This window comes from Microtus ochrogaster, linkage group LG9 (genome assembly GCF_000317375.1).
Source record: "Microtus ochrogaster isolate Prairie Vole_2 linkage group LG9, MicOch1.0, whole genome shotgun sequence".
Lineage (NCBI taxonomy): Eukaryota > Metazoa > Chordata > Mammalia > Rodentia > Cricetidae > Microtus > Microtus ochrogaster.
The window spans coordinates 14,166,280-14,175,476 of NC_022034.1; the positions used below are offsets into that span (position 1 = coordinate 14,166,280).

Below are 9,197 nucleotides of genomic sequence, written 5' to 3' on the forward strand. Positions count from 1 at the left end.
AAAAACAAAAACAAAATCCCAAACAAACAAAAAGACAAAGAATGGGCAGGCTGTGAATGAAGACAGATGGAACTCCGGCCTCCTTCCTGGGTTCTTCCTGGTTTCTAAGGTCACAATCTCCCGATCGGCATACTCCTGAAAGTCCTATAGGGTTTTAATTAACTCCAACAAAGAATGCAGACTTTCCACATCCCTTACTGGTTTGTACCAACGTGCTTCCTAAGCAGGTTTAAAGAAAACTGAGGGAAGAATAATATGAGACACCACAGGTTTATGGGGTGCCCATAACAAAACAAAACCACAGGATGGCTTCCCTGAGAAAGATCCTGAATTCATACCATGGCAAAGATCCTTCATCTCCCAGGATGGGCATTTGCTCCTAAGCTTTCTAGCTGTGTATCCACCAGTCAAGCCCGCTCTGTCTGACTCACGCCATGGAAATGCCTGACTTGGCAACGCACTTGGGTCTTCTCATCTCAGGCCTCAGCAGAAGTCCAGGAGAAACAAGAGAGCCAGCACCTGTACCCCTCCCCTGATGCCATTCTGCAGTGGTCCCTAGAAGGTGGAGGCTGGAAAGACACACTGTGTCCTGAGCTAAATGTTGTGTGGTGAGGCATGGGGGAACCTGGGTGGGGGAAGGGAGAATCAGTTGCCAGATGGCACTCCTCTCTCTCCGTTTCCTTCTTCTTCTGTGGGTCTTAAAAGACTGAAAGGGATCAAATAACTGCAAAGAAATAACGAACATCAAAGATTTCGGTGGAGAACATGGAACACAGATCTTTCTCCTGTCTCCTCTCCAGTTCAGCTCTTCCACTCAAAATAGAAGAACACACTCAGCCAGCAGTGGTGGTGCACACCTTTAATTCCAGCACTTGGGAGGCAGAGGCAGGCAGATCTCTGCAAGTTCGAGGCCAGCCTGGTCTGCAGAGTGAGTTCTAGAGAAAACCTATCTTGAGAAACCAAAAGAAAAAAAAAAGAACATGCATACACACACACACACATAGATATGTATATACATACTCATATAGGCACCACACACACTCACATGTACACTCAAGAAAAAATTAGTAACTATGTGTCATTAGGGTAGTGAAAATGTCACATTACTCCAAAAATCACCCCCACTAGCAATCTGCACAGGATCAGCTATGCCCTTGGCCACGGCAGAACACTCAGAGACTGGCAAACCAATCTTGGCTCAAGACCTTGAGTCACACTGTACTTGACGTCTGTGATATGACTTTTGGACTGAGACACACTTAGGGCATTCACCACGCCTGTCACACTTAACACATAAACAGGAAAAAAAAAACGTAGTTTAAAATTTAAACAGCTCAGCTTCCTAGACAAGTCCTCTTGCAGCAGAGATCATAAACTAAGCTTACGGTCCTCACCTGTTCATTTTGCAAAGAAGATGTGTTTCAGCTAGTGTGTGTGTATGTCTCTGTGTGTGTGTGTGTGTGTGTGTGTATACATGTGTTGTGGTGCTAGGGATCAAACTCAGGGCCTTGCATATGCTAGGCAAGAGCCACTCACAGCTACAAAGCTCATCACCAATTCCATTAAGGCAGCCCTAGACTTTGCCCATCCAGTGATGGTTTGGTCCCTAGAGATGCCCCTGGGAGACTGGAAGGAGTACATTGAAGACCGGGGGCCAGAAAGTTTAAGATCTGGAAGGGAGCTGAGCTCTTCATTTCGGTCCTCTCTCTTCCAGTTCAGATGTCAGTGCTGCTGTCGGGTTTTCAAAGAGCGAAGCTGCAGGTCTTTGACCCTTTCAGTGTTTCAAAGTCACCCATTCCTGAATGTTCAGCATCTTGAGGTGTTGGTACCACCCTGACTCTGCCACCAGTAAGTAGGTGCATTGATTGGTCATTAATAAGTGCCTAGCGCTTACTCCAGGAATTTGTTCTCTTAGTGATGTACCTCCATTCCTGTTCTGAGCTAACGCTACTAAGTATCAACATTGACTTAAGGTAACCAAAGCTGTCAACCAAAGCACAACTTCAACAAAAGACCAATTTCTCTATTAAGTTTTGAAAAGAATGTACTACCCATTGCTAGGAAATGCCAGCGTCAGGAAGCTGGACTTGAGCGGAACTTTGCAGTGTTCGTCTGCCTGCCACAAACACGCTAAGTCCCTGCAGCCAGCTGTCATCTGGTAAGTCAGACAGCACTTGAGATTCTGTGACCTCCATGCCTGTCTCTGTCCAAACAGCCACCGAGAAGGCTCGCGTGGCCTTGTGGTTATGCCAGCCTTCAGAGGGACTGAAGAGGCCCTGGCACAGAAGTGACAGGGAGAAATGGGTCCAAAGTCTGGGTCCCTGTCCCCAGAGAAGGCTGTGAATGGAGGGGAAGCCTGAGCACATCCTCGTGGGGATCATAATCCAACTGTAAAGATAAGAGCCCCTGTGAGTGTGCCATGCTGCTCAGTGGGAGGCAGCTGTGTGCCAAAACAGGGACGGCCCTGCCTGAGGACAACCTCAAAGTGTGGGAGTGACGGGGGGGGGGGGGGGGATAAGCAGAGGTCATGCTGGATTGCAGTGGCCTGTAGGTCACGTGGGACCTGTCGCCAGCTAGACACCCAGAGCACCAAAAGTTCCTGAAGAAGAGAGGAAAAGAAAACACTGCTTTCTGAAAACAAACACAGGAACCATGCTAGATGGGGAAAGAGAAGCAGAAGTCGACTGGGGGCAAGGCCCCAGGACCATGGTCAGCATCTTGGCCCCTGGGTTCAGTGGTGCGTACCTTCCCAGGCCTGCTCCACTAGGATCTGGAAAGATGATATTTCTATATCCTGTTTTATTTTAAAACTCACCTTTGTGGGTTTCTACCTCACGTAGTTTAAATGAACTTTACTAATGTAACAGGAAGTGCACATGACATGTAAGCAATTTAAAACAGAAACGTTCAAGTTGGACACGTTGACTCATGTCCGTGACCCCATATGCTAAGAAGGTTGCTGCAAGTTCAAGGTCGGCCAGAGTTACACAGTGAGGCCTGGGACAGCCCTGCGCTCCACACTTACAAATACAAGCCCACGTGTTTACTCTCTAGACTTCCACGGTGTAAATCATGAGGTTGGCTCTGATAATGAGGCAATAAAACAGCCACTGCCAGAGCCCTGGCCTCTCAGCAGGCCTGGGAAAATGGTTTATCCTGGATCCTCTGGCAGCTGCTGATATAATGAGGAAGTAATAGAAGGAGCCATCCGGGAAGGAAGTCTGAACACTTTGCAATTCTCTTTCTAATCCAAACACAACAAAATCTCCTCAATGCTAGACTGTGGGCACAGGCTGTGAAATTCCACACAAACTGAACCTCCTGATGTGAGAACTTTCACAGTGAATTTATCTGTGGAGCGTAGCACAGGAAATCAGAGCACTTTGCACGAGTAGGGGAAATCAATGCTGAAATCAGTTTTCTTTCTTTCTTTTTTTTTTTTTCCTTTTCTTTTGTTCTGGTGCTTGGAGCAGAACCTAGGGTTTGGGGCATGCTGGGAAACACCTATACAACCAGCCAGCTGATGTGTTTTTTAAAAAAGCCTTTCCCAACTGAGATGGGACTTCAGCGGGATGGGATGGGCAGAAGCAGGCTGAAGACCTGTAGAAGAAGGGATGAAGTGGCTGCCCACAGACTACCCTTGGAAGGTGGCAAAGGTAACGGTGAGAAGGAGCAAGATTTGGGGAGTAAAGATGCCTGTAATCCCACAGAGTTCTCAAAGCTTCATTCAAAAAAAGAAACACCCTCCCTTTTCTCCAGGAGATCAACACAGAGTAGACACTTCAAAAACAATCCAGACTTCTGGATAGGTGGACCTTTTACCTCCAAAGTACCTCAGAGCTTGAAGAAAGCAGTCAACCGGGGTGATGCCAGCTACCATGGAGCACACAGAGTGAGATGGGGCGTGAGGAGGGGCTGGGCTTGAGCACTGAGTATTTCTGGAATTCCTGGGTCTGGTCTCAATGCTATAGTTATCTCTTTTTGCAGGATGGCCACACTCAGGCATGCTACTCCCACTATCTGCATGAATGAGTTGCACACAGAGAAACCTCTGGGTCCTCTAGACACAGAGTGACCACAGAAGGGGCACTGACAGTACTGGGAATGGACACACTCTGGGACCGTCATGACCATGTCTGGCTGCATCTGCATGCTTGTTGACGGACGCTGGTCAAGGGAGTGAGGACCACAGACTAAAATGTCTTGACTCAGAGGAGATGGAACCATAGAGACAGGTGAGTCATGTATCTGTCCACTCTGGAGAAAGGTGGGAACACTGCCACCATAGCCACACAGTGTGGGTATTGCAAAGGTACAGGGCTGGGGACCTTAAAGGAATTTATACTACAGCAATGGTTTGGGGGGGGGGACAGGGACAGTGAGCTTACAAGGGGCGTGACGTCTTCCTGGCCTGGTGTCTTTGTACAACAGAGAACACCTGCAGATCCCTAGAGTATCATAGAACATTATACTTGCACCCCCTTCCTTCACAGTAGATAAACTCCAAAAAGACTCCCAGAAGCTACAAATCATTGTTGAAAGTTGTGTGGCGCCGGTTCTGGGAGAAAAGTGTGCGGTTTTGAGCCACTTCCCTGTGGCAAACTCTAATAACTGAAAGCACATAGTAACACATAGCACAGATGTATATTACCATGACCCTGACCCAGATCTCAGAGCTCACACCCAACTCTCTACATGTCCCAAACCCTGACTGTCAGCATCAGCATCATTACCACCCCATTTCAAAATGAAGACAGTAGCCCGGGAAGAGATGATGCCCAAGACCACACTCACTAAAGCACAGAACCAGGATCTGAATCTACAAAGTGAAGCCCCGAGGCCTGTACCCTTGTCACTGCAATGTTAAATCTTAGACACAAGGAGAGATCCAGACCTGGTGACACAGACCTTTGATCCTAGTCACTCAGGCTAAAAGCAGAAGGACTGCAAGCTCAACAGCAATCTATTTAATGGGACCCTATCTCAATATAAAGAAGTAGAAAGAAATCTGAGCAGGGGTGGCACATGGGAGGCTGAGGCAGGCGGATCTCAGTGAGTTTGAGGCCAACCTGGTCTACAAAAGTGAGTTCCAGGACAGCTAGGGTTGTTTTACACAGAGAAATCCTGTCTTAAAAAAAGAAAAGGAAAGGAAAAGAAAGGAACGGAAGGGAGGGAGGGGAAAGAAAGAAAGAAAGAAAGAAAGAAAGAAAGAAAGAAAGAAAGAAAGAGAAAGAAAGAGAAGGCTGGGGAAGAACTTACGATAGAGTCCTTGCTTAGCATGTGAGACCCTAGGCTCAATCTCCAGCATTTGGGGGGAGGGGCAGGGGGAGTAAAGCAGAGAGGAAACTGTGCTGAGGACAGTACCTGGTGCAGCCTTGGGGAGAAGGCAAAACCACATGTACACTGTGGTGAATGCCAGGCCACTGAACCACACACAGCTACGGCAATGAGCCTCAGAAAGGCAGGCATGAGTGGGGAGCCTTGCAAAGTAGATGGTGAAGGAGGGAGGAGCCCATGCTAGACAGAAAGGATAGCAAGGGCACGGCTGGATGATGGGTTCAAGGGAAAGGAAGGGGTGGCATGTGAAGAGGCTACAAGGGCCTTGAAAACCAGGACACTGACTTTGATCCTACAGGATTTGAGGGGCCTTTAGGGTACCATTAGGATGTGGCATGATGGAGGAGAGTGACGAAGGTCCTTTAGGAGGGTAATTTGATGAACTGACACACCACAGTAAACAGCCCATCATCATCTCTGTAGTGGGGATGTGACAACTTTTCCACTGCACAGAAGATGGGTCCTTTAGTTTTATTTTATAGACAAGGTCTCAGACAGTGCAGGCTGGCTTTGAACCTCCTATGTAGCAGAGGAGAACCTTGAACTCTTGCCTTTAGCTCCCCAGTGCTGGGATCAGAGGTAGGAATCAACATGACTCTTGATGCAGTACTGGGGACTGAACCCAGGCCTTCATGTATGCTTGTTAAACACTCTATCGACTGAGCTACACTCCCAGCCCCTGGAAGGGGAAGGTAGGAAGAAGTCCTTTCAGAAATGTGCTCACAGAGTTTGGCCTTTCAAGTTGAACCTTTTTGCCACCTCGTTTAATGTTCCATTAGAATCTTGAGGCCCAATACTGAGATCCTCCAGGCTGTGGGTCTGGGGGCAACAAACTGCAGAGGTAGCCTTTCCACCCTGAGCGTTTTCCTCTTACATGTCAACTTCAAAGCCAGAGGGGGTTAGGAGGTGTGGTAGTTTGAATGTAATTGGCCCCCATAAGCTTATAGGGAGTGGCACCATTAGGAGGTGTGGCTTAGTTGGAGTAGTGTGGCCTTGTTGGAGGAAGTGTGTCACTGCACAAAGCGGAGGTGGGCTTTGAGGTCTCACATATGCTCAAGCCATGCCCAGAGTCTCAGACCACTTCCTGTTGCCTGCGGGATCAAGAGGTAGCTCCTTCTCCACTCTCAGCTCCTTCCTCAGCACCATGCCTGCCTGCATGCCACCATGTCCCACCGTGATAGTGATGGACTAAACCTCTGAAATGCCTTCCCTTATAAGAGCTGCCAGGGTCACGGTGTCTCTTCACAGCAATAGACACCCTAAGACAGTAGGTATTATGCTTTATATGTAAAAATGTGCCCCCGAAGCTCACATATTTGAACACTTGGTCCCCCAGCTGGTAGTACTGTTTGGGGAGGTGGGATCAGGCTGGAGGAAGTAGACCACTACTGGTCAGCTTTGAGGGCGATAGCCTTACTTACGGTCTATCTGCTCCTGCTTCCTCTTCTGACAAGAGGGAGGCTGAGGAACCCTGCGGCACACTAACACATCCATGGCACCGTCTGCCACCATGCCTTTCCCATCACTGTGGTCCATCCCCTCAAACCGTGAGCCAAGAGAAACCTTTCTTCCCTTAAGTTCATATGTGAGACATTTGGTCACAGGGCTAAGAAAGAGAATCATACAGTGGGCCTGATGCAAGTGTGACTCTTGCCCCAGCCTCAGGCCAGCCTGCTCACTAAGGACTCCTAAAGACATAGAGACAAACCAAGTCAATACTGACCTCCAGCTGGAGCCAGGCTACTCAAGATGAACAACTTCACATCCTCCTAGAAGCTTAGATGCTCTGCAACTTCTCGATCATTCTGTCCTGAAAGAAAACAACAAAGAGGCTCATTGAATTACTAATAGTGAACTATCTCCACTCATGTAGCATCAAATGAAACACTGGCAGTTCATGGGCAAGGTGGAGTAGAAATCAGAACGAAAGTCTGTGATGATACATGCAGAAGTTCACTGGTTGAGGCTTCTCTTACTTTGAAAACAACCAGCCCTCTTCTTTGCTGGTACATTGTCAATGAGAGCATCACTTATCCTTCCTACACAGTGGTGGTGAGAAATGGTTACAATGTATCCTTCCTACACAGTGGTGGTGAGAAACGGTTACAGTGTATCCTTCCTATATAGTGGTGATGAGAAATGGTTACAGTGTATCCTTCCTACACAGTGGTGGTGAGAAATGGTTACAGTGTATCCTTCCTATACAGTGGTGATAAGAAATGGTTACAGAAAGCCAAGGTTGACAATGGGAAGTTGATTGCCCCTCTGCAGCTGAGAAAACCATTTTGGGGATGGTTTCTCTTTGTTGTTTATGTTTTGGGGAATGTAAAATGAAGGACACCCAAGTTTGTACTTGAGAGTTCAGAATTTTGTACAGAATACCTTTGTATAGCAGAAGGGACAAGATGCAGTCTGTCACCTACAGCCTAGCAGTCAGTTTCCTGTCAAGTCTGAAGTTCAGTAACCAGGGTACTTCCTGTGAAATGGTAATTAACCTAGCCTGAAACTGTAGCTTTACAAAGGCTTTTGATCTAGAAAATTCCTGAATTTCACGTTGGTTTAAAATTTACTTTATAATCTCTCTAAATATGGAAGTAATTTTCTAATAATGAGCCCAAGTCTCTGCATTTCATAGAAAAACGAGCCCTTCAGGGTTTAATAAAAAGGTCCCCAGGACAGTTCCGTATTTTTAGACAGAAGTTGACTTTTCCCCAGAGAGCAATTTGCTTCCTGCCACCTTGGAAAATCTTGGTCCTTGCGCTGGCTAGGACCTTGGACTAGAGGAGTCCAAACCTCTCCTCACACTTAAAAGCACTGTGTTATGAAGCCAGTCAATTAGCGATCTGGCTGGAGGACACCAGATCAAATGGATGGCAATGAGCATCTGCTGGTGCCAGGATCCAGGCTCTCTGCTTCAAACAGGTGACCTCACAAGCAGCTCTCAGTCCCCTATGAAGTACACACAGCATGTCTCCATTTTACAAATAAGATCACAAAATATCAGGGAGGCTGTGCTCTTTGGCTCAGCGCTTGGATCTGAGCAAGGCTGACAAGGCAGGGGCCAAGTGGGTGCTATGTACACAAAGGGGCGATTAGCACATTTTCTGACTGCAGTGAAGCACAATGTAGTGTGGGTGGGGAGGGGAATTAGGTGCCTTAAATAGAACTCTACTGTTCAAACTCCAGCTTCTGACACATTAGAAGGACACGGTACTTTCTAAAATGGGTCTCTCTCTCTCTCTTTTTTTCTCCTTCCCTTTCCCTCAGTACTGTAGACTGAACCTCGAGCACTGCACATGTAAGACAGGAATTCTAACACTGAACTATTGTCCCAGCCCTATTTTTGCTTTTCATTTTGAGACAGGGTCTCAATAAATTGCCCAGGGTAGCCTTGAACAAATCCTATAATCCAAGGTGGGCTTGGAACTTGAAATCTTCCTGACTCAGCTTCCCCATTAAGCAGCTGAGATTTAGGCCTTCTCCAGATTGCAATGCCATAATACTGTTAGGTCAGTACTTCAGAGGCCAAGACAGGAAGATCCCAAGTTCCAGGCACAATAGCAAAACCTTTGCCGGAAAAAAGGGTGTATATATATACATATATGTATATATGTATGTACGCATGCATGCATGCATGTATGGATAAATAAAGTAAAAACAAAATAGACAGATTAGAAAACAGCATGAATTAAGTGACAGTAGGAAAATTCACAGGGATGTGTATCTCTGTTATTTGTGAGCCTGTGTGCACTGCTCTACAGTAGAAAATCCATTCGTAGGTTATGGTGACAAAAAGGCATGAGGGCTGCTGAGTTCAGAACAAAGTGACCACTGTTTTTTTTCTTTTTCTTTTTTTTTTT

General features: G+C 46.9%; 1 protein-coding gene across 1 annotated transcript in view; it reads right to left on the reverse strand.

The window, feature by feature from the left end:
• Positions 1-9,197, reverse strand: part of Scaf8 (SR-related CTD associated factor 8) — a 200,585-nt gene that overhangs the window by 14,490 nt on the left and 176,898 nt on the right. Inside the window, exon 22 of the transcript XR_003378364.1 lies at positions 7,061-7,147. The gene's annotated coding sequence lies outside the window, so the exon portion shown is untranslated. The remainder of the gene's footprint in view (positions 1-7,060; positions 7,148-9,197) is intronic.